General features: G+C 33.3%; 1 pseudogene; it reads right to left on the bottom strand.

Moving 5' to 3' along the window:
- The window catches only part of LOC123248118, a 106,336-nt pseudogene that overhangs the window by 28,581 nt on the left and 59,906 nt on the right, over positions 1 to 17,849 (bottom strand).

Genomic DNA, 17,849 nt, shown 5'->3' with positions numbered 1-17,849 from the left:
TTTTTAACATGGTTACATGATTCATGCTCCTACTTTCCCCTTCACCCCCTGCAACCCCCCCTCATGGCTGATGCACATTTCCACTGGTTTTGTCATGTGTCCTTGATCAAGACCTATTTCAAAATTGTTGGTAGTTGCATTGGTGTGGTAGTTTCCAGTCCACACCCTCAATCATGTCCACCCAGACCCATGCGTTCAAGCAGTTGTTTTTCTTATATGTTTCCTCTCCTGTAGTTCTTCCTCTGAATGTGGGTAGCATCTTTACCATAAATCCCTCAGAGCTGTCCTGGGTCATTGCATTGTTGCTGGTACAGAGGTCCATTACATTTGATTTTACCACAGTATATCAGTCTCTGTGTACAATGTTCTTCTGGTTCTGCTCCTTTCGCTCTGCATCAGTTCCCGGAGGTCTCTCCAGTTCACCTGGAACTCCTCCAGTTTATTATTCCTTTGAGCACAATAGTATTCCATCACCCGCATATACCACAGTTTGTTCAGCCATTCCCCAATTGAAGGACATACCCTCCTTTTCCAGTTTTTTGCCACCACAAAAAGCACAGCTATAAATATTTTCGTACAAGTCTGTTTATCTATGATCTCTTTGGGGTACAAACCCAGCAATGGTATGGTTGGATCAAAGGGCATGCTGTCTTTTATAGCCCTTTGATCATAGTTCCAAATTGCCAGCCAGAATGGTTGGATCAGTTCACAACTCCACCAGCAATGCATTAATGTCCCAATTTTGCCACATCCCCTCCAGCATTCATTGCTCTCCCCTTCTTTCATTTTAGCCAATCTGCTAGGTGTGAGGTGATACCTCAGAGTTGTTTTGATTTGCATTTCTCTAATTATTAGAGATTTGGAACACTTTCTCACGTGCTTATTGATACTTTTGATTTCTTTACCTGAAAATTGCCTATTCATGTCTCTTGCCCATTTATCAATTGGGGAATGGCTTGATTTTTTATACAATTGATTTAGCTCCTTGTATATTTGAGTAATTAGACCCCTGTCAGAGTTTTTCATTATAAAGATTTTTCGACCAAATGATTTTTAATGATATTTATAAGATCCATGCCAAGGAAAGAAACTTGACTTGAGGACAAATAGCCTCACACAGCTATTCTGCTCTTAGGTGTTTCTTCTATCGCCAAACCTTGTGTTTATTGGACCATTGATATGGAATTGGAAGTGATCTTCACATATTATCTAGCTTCTTAATTTTGTCAAAAACAAAACTGAGTCCAGAGAGTTGAAGTGATATGGTTACTGAAAGAAATAAAACAATATTTGAATCCAGGACTTCTGATTCGATATCTAGGGTTCTTTCTACTATTTTATATTTGTCCCACAGAAAATGCAACAAGCTCATGAGAGTAATGATTTCTCCCTCCATAGGAGTACTAGTTACCATCAGATCACATATATCACTTTATTATGTATTTCCCTTATTCTACTAGACCAGTGATTCTCAAAATGGGCACCACCACCCCCTGGTGGGTGCTGCAGTGATCCAGGAAGGTGGTAATGGCTACAGGTGCATTTATCCTTCCTATTAATTGCTATTAAAATTAAAAAAAAATAATTTCCAGGGGTGATAAGTAATATTTTTTCTGGAAAGGGGGCAGTAGGCCAAAAAAGTTTGGGAACCATTGCATTAGACTTTGAATTCCAGGGAGGATAGGGTTACCTTTTAGAGAAATTTAATATCTCCTCTGAAATTCAGCAGACACTTCACTCATATTTGTTGAAAGAATAAATGAATGGATAAATATCATTTTTCCCCCAAAAGACCCTATAGTTTGTACAAATATAGAAGAGATTGTTATAATAATGCAATTAAGGTTTAATGGATAAATGTTTTCATTCACATACGTTCTTCTTCTGATAGTCCCAATTATTGTATGATACTTGTTATAGGCTTTCCATGTCATGGCTTTAGGTTTTTGTAAAGGTCATCTCTATGCCCTTTTTATTTGTATATTTTTAAAGAGAAATCTTATCTGATGCTCCTGCTTGTAGTCATTCTCCTCCTTCTGCTAAGTGGCAATGTTGAGAGAGCTGGAGTCAAGAAGTTCAAATCTGAGTTCAAATCTAGCTTCAGACATTTCCTAGATGCTGACTAGAATTTAATTTGCACTGGTGAAAATGAAACACACATTTTAGGGGAAGAGGAAACACATATTTGAAGGTATATTTTAAAAAGACTTGAAAGTTGGCTTCCTTCACTACCATTTACTGATTCTATATAGGAAATAAGTGAGATCTAGGGAGCTTACTCAATTGTGTAGACATTGCCTAGTTCTGCTATGCATGTATGTTTTTTTAGATTATAAAAGATTAGAGAATAGAGAATGAATCTAGAAATTTCCTGCTCTTTAAAATAAGGCATTGAATAGTTGATTTTACCAAAAAATAGTAATAATGGTAATGTTGAGAGCCAGGTTGAGATCCCTTTCTATAAATTTCACACAAATGTTAGAATTATGGTTGCCAAGTCACTGGTATATGTAGTTTTATTTCACTTTATTTCATTTTAAAAAAGGAATGTAACTTCTTTCCTTCTTTCCTCTACTATATTAGAAAATCTGAATCCAAACATTTGAAGTTTCACATTTAACACCCAAGGGCACAGCAAGCATGGAGACAAGAAATGGTATAGAAGAACAAGCATTAAACATTTTGAAGCCAATGTATTTTATCTAAGTCCAAAGGTTCTAGAAGTTTCCTAGCCCACTACATAAAGGGATTTTTCCTTTGATTATCTTTTTCAAGGAGATATTTAATGGATTCTTTTAAATTGCTCTTTTAAACTCTGATTCTATTATGTAGAGGTTTTCCTTCATAATTTCTCTTAACATGACATCCAGGTTCTGTGTGTGTATGTGTGTATGTGTGTGTTTTGTTTGTTTGTTATTTGTTTGTTTGTTTTTGACTTGATATTCGGAATCCATAGATTATTTCTCCTGGATCTATTTTCCAGGTCATGTTTTTCCAATGAGAATGTCACATTTTAGTTTATTGCTTCCTTCTTTTGCTTTTGTTTAATTGTTTCTGAAGCTTCACAGAGTTGTTATGCTCCACTTGTCTCATTGTAATTTTTAGTAATTATTTTCTTCAGTGAGCTTATATTTCTCCTTTTCCTTTTGGTCAATACTACTTTTTATAGAGTTGTTTTCCTCAGCAAATTTTTCAATATCTTTCCCCAGATTTTGAGTTTGCTTTTCCAAGCTGCTGATTTGTTTTCGTTTTTTGTTTTCCAGCATTACTCTCATTTTCCCATAATTTCTCTACTAACTCTTATTTGATTATTAAACCCCATTTTTGACTTCTTCCATCAGATCCTTGGGGCCTAGAATCAATTTACACTTTCCACTGATACTTCACATGTAGCTATTTTATCAATGTTCTCCTCTGCTATGCTTATATATTCAATTTCCCTATCACTATAGTAACTATGTAGGGATAGAGTCTTTTTAAATATCTTTCTTTATTTTTATCATTTTATTTTGTAATTTTTTACCTAATGATAAAGTTGAGCTCTGTTTGTTCATTGGATAAGGTACTGTCTCAGGTTTCTTGTGTTGAAACTTGGAACTGGCATTGGTTTGTTACCCATCTCAGGATCGAGCTCCTGACTTATACCAGCAAGGGGTCTCTCCTTCCTGAATTGCACTGGTGGAAGATTAACTCCTGGCTTTTTCTTAGGGCAGATTCACTGCTGGAAAGATGCAGGAACAGAGACTTCAGGAAAGTTCCAAAGGCACATCCTCACTACTGACCAGCCCCAGGGTTGGAGCCTCACAGTATGCTTGCTGGCAGATTGGGGCCTTCAGGATTGGGTCTCATGTGGCCCACTGGGGTGCAGTCTGTCCTTGCTACTGACTGCTCAGACTTGGTCTGATGAGCTGATTCTCTCTTCCAAAATTTGATGTGAGGCTTTTGTTTAGCATGACTTGGAGGGTAATTTCATAGGACTGGGGAGTGTGGCTTCTTTACTCTACAGTCTTGGCATGGGAAGACCACAAGTTTCTAAATGGTAGGAAAATTTTTACTGATAATTCTTTGTTAATCATAAGTGGACTTAGAAATTAAATGGTTCTATAGTTATTTCATATATGTTAGTCTCTTCTCCCTAGCAAGTCTTTATTATACTTTTCCCCCTTTTTTCTTTATCATACAATGTATCTAGAATATAAGATACTATATATCCCTATTAATTAATGAATTTTTTTCTGGTAGTTCTAGGTAGTGTTATTTTGATTTCAAGGTCCAGTATATTTCATACCACTTTGAACTTATTATATTGGTATCCTTTAGCTAAACTGGAGATATTTTTTTTCTGGAGATATAAGTTCTCTCCCATTGTCCTTGTTTAGTTAACAGGAAGAACATTTAAACAAAATTATTTTATTACCTTTTTCTCCCTCTTTCCTACCAAGAGAAGGGAGAATCATAGAATAAATCTAACTTACATAAAAAGCAGCTCTTTTTGGAGAGGTTCTTTGCATTGCCCAGGAGATGGTATATATTTTCTATAATAAGTACAACTTAACATGCAAAATCTACATTCATATTATTTACCTTCTTGGAGAGAGGGAAGTGAGGGAAAGAAGTTAGAAAGGAGAAAGAGAAAATGAAACAAAAATTAATTGCATAATAAAAAATTCACATGTATTTTGTAAAAAATAAAATATTATAAAAAATAAGCACTGCTTTAAGAATTGTACAGTATCTGTATCCTTTTAAGATTGTTCTTTACAAATTAATTTCACTGTTAGAAGTAAATGTCAAGAATGGGAAAATTAGCAATATCTATGCTACCTAAAAAGAAGCAAGAGAAAGGATACAATCAAAATGAAAATATAATTTATTCTTAGGATAAAGTCAATTTAGGATCATCTCCTTATCTATGAAGGAATATAAATGACTAAATGTTATTGTGTTAAAGTATTTAAATAAAAATAAATTGATAATCAAAAATGTTCTTTAAAATACCACATGTTCATGTAGTCATAATTTTGTCAGAATATTGCTATTTTACATGAATTTACTGCCTATACACCCCTTTTAAAAACAAGCTGGAATTAATCCTGTATTTTGTTTTATTTTTTTGGCCAAAATCTTTATAGTATTTCTCTCTATATATATTTCCTTGTTTCTTCCTTTGTGTTATTTTATTTTCTGTCAAAAGTTTCATTTCTGTGATAACAGAATCATGGTTTTGGAACAGGAGTCAAGCCCTCTAATTTTTTGTGTGAAGACACTGAGTTCCATACCTTGTCCAATTTCATACAGTTGTTAAGTGGGAGAGCTATGATTCAAACCTAGGTTATCTGTGTGAAAACCCAGCACTTTTATTATTGTATTACTTTTGTTTTCCCTCTTCCCTTCCTTCTTCACATATTAGTATATAAAACAAAGTTTTATTATTATTTGTTGCATTTTCAATACTATTGCAAATATTTAGCTCTTAATTTTAAAGAAGATAATTGGAATAGTTTAAGGTTTTCTTTAAACAAGTAATAAAATTTTAAATGGTCCTAAATAACTTATTAATTTCCATCTGGTTTCATAATCTTTGACAGAGTAAACAGAGATCTTTACACCTGGAATATTCCTGATTTGTTGTTTGTTATTCTCCAAGGATGAAGTTTCATAATCTTTCTGAGTTACCAATTACCATTCAGAAATTTTATATCTCAATGCTAGTAATATAATTTAAAAATTAATATCATTTTTAGATTGATTGTGAACTCCTTGACTGTCTTTTCTATATTTTTGTGTGCCCAATGGTTAATACATTACCTGCTACATGGTAGTCCCTTAATAAATATTTATTGACTGATAGCCATTATATTTTTCTTACACATTCTCAGACATTATTTCCTACTTATTTGCACAAAAGGTAAAATTAAAACATATTATCTCCATTGATTCACATTCTCTTTGCTTAATATATTTGCTGATTTTAACTCAGTAACCTTTGAAAGCTCTGTTAACAACTGCAGACCACAGGAGGCTTATTCAGAAGTTAAATGCTGGTGCATACTAAGCAATAAATATACCCTGCTGGCTTTAATGAAGTTAATGTAGCTTTCAAAGGTGTCTTATGGTTAAACACCAATTGATTTTGGCACTAGGCAAAACTAGTTCATTATGCCATTATTCCATAATTACATATTACAGAAGAAAAAGCAAAATGGAATGGAGAAAAAATAGGTCATTAGACTTCAAAATTGGAATCAGATGATGTGGGTTTGACCCTTGCAAAGTGGGTGATAGTCAAGAAATTAAAATAATATCTCTATTACCAAACTCACTTGTAAACTTAGAATAATAATGCTGTAATATCTTACACAAGAATATTTAAAGAAAAATGTTTATATCCTACAAAGTGCTATAAGAAATGAGGATGATGATGATATTGGATACCAAAAATGAACATTATTTTCAATAACAAAACTTTTAGATAGTTATTTGGTCTTATTGTGTCTTAAATATCTATATCTCTATTCATATAGAAGTAAGTTCTGATAATATACATTTATGATGCTTCTTATATATATGGGTATGCATTGTGTCTAGCCTGAAGATGTCTTTGAATATATATTATCCATCACTTTGGGGCTGTGAAAACAGTTCATTCCTAATGAATCTGAATTGCATGCAAATGCTAAATGATAATAAAAACAATATCTAATATTCCTATTCCATTTTAATGTGTTATTAGATTGTTTATTTTGTTTTCTCTCAAGTGCTAGAAATATCATTTGATTAATACAAACATAAACGTATTAATCTTTTATGTACATTTGTAATAATTGCGCAACTCATTCAGTCTCTACCTTTGTAATAATTTCCTGTCTGGTCTTATCCCTTCTCCTGTTCTTTCTCTATAGAACTTTCAAACTGTTATTTCAAAAACATTAGAGAATCATGCTGTCTTCCTACTCCAAAATTCTTTTTGGTACCCAATAGCCTATAAGAAAAATGAAAAATACAAAATCTGGCATTTAAAGCCTTTCCTAAGCTTACTCCCAATCAATTTTCTAGTTTTAGTCTGTATTATTCATCTTTACATATTTCCATTTAGAGTCAAATGGGCCTGCCAGATGTTCTGCATACATGATATTCATAGTCCTGTCTCTGCTACTGAGGAAGTTCTCCCCTCTATCCTCTATCTTGAATACACAACCATCTCACAGTTTTCTTTGGCAATCCTAATTTTTCTTCAAATAAGACCTCAGATCATTTTTAGTTCTCGTTGTTTGAAATTAATTTGTGTGTGTGTGTGTGTGTGAGTGTGTGTATATATATTTAACTATTGGTGCATATTGCATCTTTCTAGTTAATTAAAGTCAGGAAATATTTCACTTTTATCTTTGTATTCTTAGTGATTAAATAGGGGTTTAGTAACTTTTAAAATATTAAATGGACAAGGATTTACTAAGCATTGTAAAAGAAAAAATAATGGGAAACAATCTTCTGAGCCAAACTGACTTGATTATAAAAGCTGTAAATCTCTCAAAGTCAGGGTCTTTAGACACCCCCAGCACAATTTCAGACCCTGAAACCATTTATAGACTGACATAAATACTTTATACAGGACAGTCAGATTATACAAACTCCCCCCAAAAAAGGTTGGTTGGTCATCTAAATGATTCTTCTCAGGAGGGAAACCAGAATTTCATCTTTAAGAAGGTCAGGTTTTTTCCTTATTTTCTTATGGGGGCAAATTACATACTCCCCCCGTTCATATATGATTAAAATGAAGCTGCCAAGGTTATTCTACAGTTTCAAAGCCAAATGAGGTACCACAGCCCTAGAAAGTTGGGACATATTCAGAATGTTAAAAGTATGTCCTAACTCTCAGAAAACGTATTTTGCAAGGCACACAGGGACTTTCCCTTGTTGTCTTACTCATAATATAATTATGGATTCTCATAAATGATGATCCAATTAATTAATAATTACAATTATTCTTTACTATTAATTCTACCATGATGAGAACTTATCATTCTAGGTGTCAAATAGGATTACATGTAAAGGATATATAAAGCTGTAAAAAGGCATAAAACAATGAATAAACTGAAGCTGATTAATTATATTTAGAGCTAATACTATATGCAAAACACTGATCTAGAGGCAATGGGCATAATAATCTTTGATTACAGGAAACTTGCAATCTGTTGAAGAGTGGTACTTCAGTGCTTGAAAATATCATCATTATATGACTCCCCATTGTTGAAAGGGTAAAGGTTAAACTATTTTTCTTCTCATTTAAGGACTCTCACATTTGTTGTTTCATCATTTTCTAAGCTTTGCTTGTATTTTTCCCTACAATGTACTTTGAATATGCTATGCTGTATCCAAACAGCACTTACTGTTCTCGTTGTCACATACTTTCCCCTCCCTGCCTTTGCTCATGGGATTTTATAATATTAGATGCTCAGCTCCTTCTCTGTCTGCTTTAATATTACTCACATTGTAAAGCTTTGTTCCAGTGTGGCTCTTGTTTTAAATTCTACAGCAAAGAAAATAGTCATTAACCATCTAACCTGTACAAACTGATGTTGAAAAATATGTAAGTTTTGCTCAATTCCCCTTGGAGGTAATAGTTTGGTAGAGGGTTAAAATAGCTATGTATAAAACTATAGTTTGATAGAGTATAAATCAAAAGCAAAGCTCTAGGTGAAGTCCAAGGCAGGAATTTCACTAATTAAAAGGGAAATTGGTAAATTCTTCATGTGGGTGGGAGTAATTGATTTAGAATTCAAAGGATGATGAGAAATTCAGGATGAAGAAATAGAGAGAAAGATAATTCCAAACATATAGAAAATATGAGCAAATATACTTGAAGTTAGGAAAGTACAGGGCATGTGGGCAATTGTCCAATATTGGCTTATTGTGCTATTATTGGTTAGACTTAAGAGCTTAGTTATAAAAAAAATCAGAATTAAATGAGATATTTATAATCAGGTAATAATTAAAAAAAAGCTTTACTTAGCCATTACTGAGGAAGAGTGTTCAGAGGAAAGAATGAATGTTCATCCAGGATAAAATGACAATTTGATTAAGCATAGCTTCCTAGCCTTGTTTTGCTCCTAGCCTGTAGTTTAGATCCTTTCAGAGGGGCCCCAAATCTTTGTGTCCCAATAATTTTGTAGCTAGGCAAAAGAAGATCCATGTCAATGTCCCAAGTATCACCCCAAGGCCAACAAAGTCTCATATACAATTTTAGCACTTTTTTTTGCTTTTGTTTTTAATTTTGAATATTTTCCCACAGTTACATGTTTTATGTTCTTTCCCTCTCCCCTAAACCCTCTAAACCCCCCTTAGCTGACATCCAATTCCACTGGGTTTTACATGTATCATTGATTAAGACCTAATTACATATTATTGATAGTTGGACTAGGGTTATCGTTTAGTGTCTACATCTCCAATAATATCCCCATCAGCCCATGTGTTCAAGCAGTTGTTTTTCTTCTGTGTTTCTCCTCCCACAGTTCTTCCTCTGAATGTAGCTCATTTTCTTTCTCATAAGTCCCTCAGCATTGCTCTGGATTTTTGCATTGCCGCTAGTAGAGAAGTTTGTTATATTCAATTGTACCACAGTGTATCAGTCTCTGTGTATAATGTTCTCCTGGTTCTACTCCTTTCACTGTCCTGGAGGTCATTCCACTTCACATGGAATTCCTCCTGTTCTTTATTCATTTGAGCACAATAGTATTCCATCACCAACAGATACCACAATTTTAGTACTTTTAAAGGGAAAGAAATGAAACAAAATGAAAAACCCTATCTTAACCTCCATAAGTTACTGAGTACAGGATTTAAAATATTGTTTCCCTCATGAGGCCATTATAATTATTTTTTGTAATAATCAATTTGGATTCAATGACTGCCACTTTTTTCCATCTCTAGCACCCTATATTTCTTAAATTCAATGCTACGTTTATATTCACTCCATCAATAGTTCTCAAAAGTTTTGTCCTGGGACTCCTGAAAGTTCCTGAGCTCTTTCTAGGTGATCAGTGAGGTTAAAATCTATTTTCATAATTATACAAAAACACTTAAATTTCAAATACAGTAAATATCAATAGATATAATGCACACAAATTGATGCTCTTTTTTCAGTATAGAGTTTTAATTTTAAGTTTGAGTTATTCTGGACTAGATAGTGTTTTGTTTTGTTTTTATAAATTATGCATTTTCCCCAGGTTCCAGCAAGGGTGTTAGACACTAAAGACATTTAATAAATATTTGTTACAATGAATTGGAGGCTGCTTCTAGCAGGAAGTTCTCTTTTGGCTGTTGAAGATCTTTGTTTTGGTGAGTCTATCTCCTAGCTAGGTATTGCTATCTCCCCTCTCCTTAGCTAGACTGGGAAGATAGACTCCTCCTAGGACTCTAAACAACTGTTCCCAACTGAATTTCTACAGGTTTTAGTGACATTACAAATTTCATAAGGCTACACTGGATTCGTGTCTTGCTTTCTTCTCCAGGAATCAGTTCCTTTGAATTTCAGTGTACAATAAAAACAAAGAAACAAAATATTCATCAAAAAACTCCAGACCCATGAGGGAGGACCTGTCATGGCAAGAATATTTTCAATACCCAGAATTGTGGCTCTATTTCATATTCACAGGAAGCATTTCTGGAGACATGTAACAGCAAAGATGATATTATACTTTCAAGACTTTGAACCCAGTAGGACTCCCTGTCATTCCAAATAATTAAAATTGACATTAAACTTGCCAACTCTGGGATGCTATTTATTTACAGATGTTCTTACTGGATAGTTGTGGGATGCAACATAGAAATGGCAGGGTGGAATTCCTGTAAGATACAAGGTCAAATTTCGGTATGCTCCACTTCCAACACTAAGATTCAAGATCCACCACCTGTAACCATTGATGTTGCCATGGTTTTCAAAACTAGATTTAGAAAAGTGCTGAGAGCAATTACAGACACAGTCTGTATAGTACGTCGTATGGGTCCCAGGCTGCTTTTCTACTTCAAGCTGAAAAGCCTCAAGTAAGAAACGTAATGGTTCTAAGAAAGCCGCCCTACCAGCTAGCCCTTAATCAAGAGTCACTGGTATACCCTTGGTATCAAAAGGCTTCATGTTCCTACCGTATTTAATTGCAAGCACTAGTTCTTTGAACAGTTTTGAAATAACAGCAATGAGAAGTCTTTTCTCAGAAAGATGATTGGAACGAACATTCAACAGCTGTGGATTCAGCCTTTTTTGGTTAACTAGACTGCTACACTTAAAATTAAATACTCTCCCAGGCTCACAGCTGGCACTGAAAGGAGTGCTAATTGGACAGACTGAAGTGTGAAACTAAATATATATGTTGTCATTTTGCTCAACACTTTCTGGAAAATGAATTGCAGGTAAATCAGCAGGCGTTAGCAAAGCATTCAAAAAATTATACACAAGCGTATTAAGCCTCCTGATGGATTTTTTCCCTCCCCTGCTGGGAGAGTCAAACAAACAGATGAATTTTTCTGTCATTACTAAACCAGAAAAGATTTATCCATCATAAGACATGGTACTTTTCCAGATAGGCAGTATTGCATCTTTGTTTTTATTCAAGGAAAATAACCATCAACATATCCTAATTTCATAGTTCTGAGTATTTAAATATTTCTTTTTTTGCTGTTGTTTTAGCATATTTTCATAATCCATTACAATCTATTCCACATTCCATGAGCAAAGTAGCATCCATTAGAGCAGGGAGGGATTTTTAATTATATTTATATTTCCACAAACCTAATACTACAGATTAAGTTAAGTAACTAGCTTTAGAAGGAATGTGAAAATGAGAAATACAAAGATCTGTAATTTTTTTTGGTAAATCTATCATCTTTATGTCTATTACCATCATCCCATCTCTATCGTCTCTATTTCATCCGTTCTATCTTTGTTGCTAGCATCTTTATTTCTAGGTCTATTATCTCTATTTCTATATATTTCTCTAAACCAGTGGTTCCCAAACTCTTTTGGCCTCTGGCCCCCTTTCCAGAAAAAAATATTACTTAGTGCCCACTGTCACATACTATCACTTCCCCCTTACAGTTATTCACCACCCTCAAATGCACCTGTGGCCATCACTGCTCCACCTGGATCGCTGCAGCACCCACCAGGGGGCGGTGGCGCCCACTTTGGGAATCATTGTTCTGAACTATTTGGGAAGAAAGGAAACAAAATCAAATTGATTAGATAATTTAACATGTTTCATCAACAACCCTGAAAATTATTGAGATAGTAGTGCTGAATCTGGAGACAGGAACATCTGAGTTGAAAGCTTGCCTTAGGCACTTATTAGATTTATTATTATGGGCCAGTCACTTGTTAACTGTCCTGATCCTCAATTTTCTCATTTGAATTGGACTCAAAGGTTTCTAAGATCCCTTCCATATTTAAACTCTAATTATGTTGGCAGACTCTATCATCCCCTTTGGGCTTAGAATCCAAAGTCATTTGCCTTTAGTACTTTTAGGTTCATAGGCCTAGCATCAGACTAGGGAAACCCTTCAATTGCTGTTTCTCTGTATTAGGAAAGAAATCAATTAATTTCTAGTTAGTTAATTCTGCAGCTTTTCTCTCCAGAAGGATAATCATGTTTCTACAGCCTAAGCTTTTTTCAGTTCTAAATTCACCACCAACCCACCTATATTTAAGTTATTTTTGAATCTCTTCTAGAATTTAATTACAATCAATTGTAGCAGAAATTATAATTCAAAATTCCTCAGAACTTGCTTAATTCCTGATGGCTAATATGCTATGCTTCAAAATCATTTTAAAGACTGAACTTTCAACAAACTGCTGAAGGTTATCTCGATTCCAATATTTCTGTTTTTTTTTCCCTAGTGTCTCAAGATTTTTAATCTACTATGCAAATAAAAAGAGGATGTAAAAGGCAACAAATAACAAAAGCTAAATGGATATGAGGTGAGGTATCACCTACTAATTCAGCATGCTTTTCAAAATAGATAAATATGTGTATGTGCATATGTGCATATATTTGCATATGAAAATAAATGTACCTATGAATATGTCATATACAGTTAAATATACATGCATAGAAATAGTTATGCATTGAAATTCAAATGTGCCTATTCATATAGACATATGTCTTTGCATATACCTATATGGGTACATATATCTAAATTTATAAGCATATTTACATGCATATGCAAGTTTATGTGTGTCCATATAACCATATAATTCAATTTTGAATTATATACACAGACAAATGGATTTAGATGTGGATTAAGATTAGAAATAAATACATTATAAACAATAAATATCTACACTTTGAATCACTCTTTTTTAGTAAATAGATGCAGAAATCAAGATGGCATTGTCAAAACAAGATTGGACTCCTCATTGAGAGACCAAAGAAAGAATTCTTTAGGATGCCAAGGAGGGTAGCAGTCATGTTCAATGAAAGAGACACAGTTGTAAAATGGGAGGAAAATGGGTATCAGGAGCTAAGACACTCAACTCGTTATTCTCTTTTTCCGCTTATTTTTTTTAACATAATTTTATTTTTATAATATTTTTCCATGGTTACATGATTCATGTTCTCCCTCTCCCCTTTTTCCTCATCCCTCCCAGAGCTGATAAGCAGTTCCACTGGGTTATTCATATATTATCACTCAAAACCTATTTCCATATTATTCATTTTAGTAATAAAGTAATATCATAACAAACTCTTAATAAAAATTTTTGACTTGACTTGACAGAAGTATATATAGGTTTCACTAAACTTCTAAAGGAACACATGACACAAAAAATTCTTAAGAATCTTTGCTTTAGTGAGTCAGTCTTCATCTAATAGATCATGAAGTAGATCTAAAAAAATAAATCAATGAGAATAAACATGGATTGATAAGTTCACTATAAATTTTTAAACCTGGAGCTTTGGTTGTCATTGCAATACATCTTTATTTTTATATGTATAGTTAAAGGAAAATGATGTTTTTAAAGAAGAAATGATGTATTTAAAGAAGTGTAAGATATTTTCAAGAAGTGGGAATACAGATAGTCTTCTAGTGTCTTCTAAATCTGACTTGGAAGAAAATTTGTTTCAAAATACTTTTTTTTCATCAATATAAGTTTTATATAATCTATACAAGATGTTCAGGGAAGACTAACACCTCTGGTGCAAGGACTTTCCAAGCCTTTTTCAGGGCTCTTTGTCCTTCTTTGGTGTTCATTTGCCACCCAACTCTCATCTGTGGCTCCAAGAAATTGTAGCATGCAAAGTGACCATGCTCCAGTAAACTGCCTCAGCAGGTGAGCTAAACTAGATTGAGGGTAACATACAGTTCCCAAACATGTCAGTGAGTTAACAGGGTGTCTACCCCACTCATGTGTCAATTTACCCTGAAGGAAGGGAGAAATGAGAGCAATTTGTTCTAACAGATATAAAGGAATCTGAACCAAGTGTTATGGAGTGTTTAGCCTTAGAGCTTGGTTAGACATTGAAGAAACTGAGGTAATCCATTAAATGCCAAACCATCACTAGTCACCTTGATTTTGTTTTGCCTTTGGACTTTGATAACTGTAGAAGAGAGAATAAGGCTGATGATTTTGTGAAACTCTACTTAAATGCAGTTTATGCATGAGTCAACAAGCATCATCAATCTTGATGTCATTTTGTTCCTTTTTGAGTATAAAGGACAACAACTAACTAATCAGCCATAAAAAAGTACTTTCAACTTTTAAACTCAGTTGATCAGTAAGTTCATTAAAAAAAAACAGTCCCCTTTTCTCAGAAAATGACTTTATGATTACCTATTTTTGTATTTAACTCATTTGACTAAACTTTGGCTTTGGACCAGAAAATATTTCAATTAAAATCATGAAATAATTTTGGACATGCCAACTCAATCATAACTCCTTGTTACTTGGACAATTGTCCTTCCAATCATATTTTTGACACACTAGTGCATTGGAGTTAGATGATGTGATTTCCTTAATTCAACCTTCTGTATTTTAAAAAGATCAAGAGCAATATTTTGACTTCTAAAGTGTGATTCTTGGTAGTTGGCATATATTAAATAGCTAAGTCAAAGGGAAGTAGAGTGTACTGGATTTATAGTCAGTGCCTTTGGATTCAAATCCTTTCTCTTCTATTTCAAGCCAACTTATCTAAATCACTGAAATCTGTACTTTAGTATCTTGATATATAAAACAAGAGTGTACTATTAAATAGCTTCTCTAATTCCTTCTGAATCTTAAGATTCTTCAAAAGCTGATAATTTTTAAGTTTAAAAAATTACAACTAATTTTCTCTCTTCTGAGCTAATAGAGGAAAAGTAAATCTTTATTAAATAAAATGTGTTGATAGTCCTAAACTTCATATTTAGTAATATATTTTAGTCTTTTTCCTAGCCAAAACTTTGAAGGGAGAGAAAAGAAGTACAAAAAATGAATATCATAAAAATTATCTTTGTAAATTCAGAAAGATTGCACAGTTCTATCTAATATACCTAAACTTTAAAAAATGCTGAAATAATCATGGCATTATGAAAAAAGAGGTGGATCATTTGAAACCTAGTACAACTGCAACGCCCTCATTTATATACTATATATTATACCTGATATACTATATATCTGATCTATCTATATCTTATCTTTAACAACTTTTTACATAGTTCTGCTCTATCATTATATAAAATTGATGATAAAATTACATAAAATCAAATTTAATACATACCTTTCCTAAATGGTAACACCTACATAAATGCTAATTCTGGTCTCTCAGTCACCTTTGGCAATTCATGTCACATGAGCCAAAGAATAACATTAAGAATTCTAACTTCTTCTTTCACATATTTTCTAAATAAATAAATCCCTGGATAATGCCTCTTTTTTTGTTGTCAACTAACCAACAGCAAAATGGCCAATCCAGAAGAGCAGCTGGTTAAATCCAAATTTGGCAAACATGCTCTTATTAATTTTCCTAATTCTTCTTCCTTCAGAAAATGAATTTAATATATTATGGTTTGCATATATAAAGTATCAAAAATTATGTGAAACTATTTTCCTTTTGCTCTTTGTTATCCCTAAAATTAGTTGTATTTCTTTCTTTTAATTCATTTTTGTAATTTGAACATGTTTAAATATAAATCACTATTTTTGCTATGTAGTTTTTACCATAGTTAGTACCATATACTAAGTGATCCATGTAAATCTTTTATTTGATAATTAGGAAATTAAAAAATAATTGCCCTCTTCATCCCCCTAGAAAAATTAAAAAAAAACCCAACACTTTAAAGAAAACATATTTTATGGGCAAATAGGTGGCACAGTAGGTAGAACACTGGTCCTGGATTCAGGGAGACCTGAATTCAAATCCAACTTCAGTCAATGACTAGTCATGTGGTTCTGAGGGAGACACTTAACCCTATTTATCTCAGTTTCCTCACCTATACAATGAGCTGAAGAACACAATGGCAAACCATTCCATTATCTTTGCCAAGAAAATGCCAAGTGAGCCATGAATAATCAGACATTACTAAAATGAACAACATTGTCTTTCATGTCCATATCTGAAAAGATATCACTTTGCATTTCACAGCATTAATTTTTATTTAGACAGGAATAGAAATTGGGCCTATGATTTCATTGATATGAGGAAATTATTGATGAAGTAAGACTATCTCCCAGAGCAGGTTTTCTACAATATATCATTTTATAGAGTTGTCTCCACATTCAGAGGTTAAATGATTTGTTGTTAGAGATGGAATTTAAGCAAATACCTTATTGGCACTGAGGTCAGCCCTCTATCCACTAAACCAATGATGGGCAAACTTTTTAAAGAGGGGGTCAAAGGAAAGGAAATGCTTATCTGTCAATTTGTTTCTAAGACAACTCTTTGGAAGTTTCATTTTATTGTATCCTACTCATTGTATTTGTCAAATTAGGAATAATGTCCCACAGCCGAAGAGAACATTTCAGGGGGCCACATCTGGCCTGTGGGCCTTAGTTTGCCCATCACTGCACTAAACTAATGGTTTCAAACTCAAAGAAATGAAGCAAATTACATATTGATATAGAAAAACAACATTAATATTACCTATGTTATATTTTTATTTAATTTATTAAACATTTCCAAATTACTTTGAAAAATTGTCCTGACCCTACTGGAGAATTTTGCCAGCCCAAAATTTATACTTCATCATAGTTGTCTCTTTACAACTATAAATTTGGCAGTTTGAAATATACAAAGCACTCTCTTGATGGGATCTGGTAACTAACAAACAAACAAACACAAAAACACTGGATTTAGAGTAAGAGGAACTACCCTCTATTCCTAGCACTGTTGATTTCTAGTTATGAAAACTTGAGTAAGGCATTGCCCCATTGTAGATATCATATTCTTCTAGCTCTAAGTCCTGTGATCCTATAATCCTATTATATTTAATCACAAGGACAATCCTCAAGGAAATTCAGTGTTGTAGAAAGACTACAGGCACCTGAATTAAGAGGACTGAGTTCCAGGGAATATAAATACAACTTTTAGTTATTTGCACAATATAGTCAGAGAACCAGAAAAATAATTTCTTTGGAAAATTTTAAATAAACTCAATTGGAACAACCTCTGACTTACTTTCCACTATTATGACATATTACTCCCTTTCTTATCCAAACTGACCTTCTTAATTCTCCTGATGCATAATATAATATCTCCAGCTTCAATACAGATGTTGTATAAATTTTATTTATGTTGAATATGAGTGAAAATTTTAGTTATTTGTACTATTTTTGATGTAATCATTGAGATAGAGAAAACAATTTCCTTCATAGAGCATGAATTTGAGAT

This window comes from Gracilinanus agilis, chromosome 1 (genome assembly GCF_016433145.1).
Source record: "Gracilinanus agilis isolate LMUSP501 chromosome 1, AgileGrace, whole genome shotgun sequence".
NCBI classification, from domain to species: Eukaryota; Metazoa; Chordata; class Mammalia; order Didelphimorphia; family Didelphidae; genus Gracilinanus; species Gracilinanus agilis.
The sequence above is the reverse complement of the archived record's forward strand: the minus strand, read 5'-3'. Positions and strand labels throughout refer to the sequence as shown.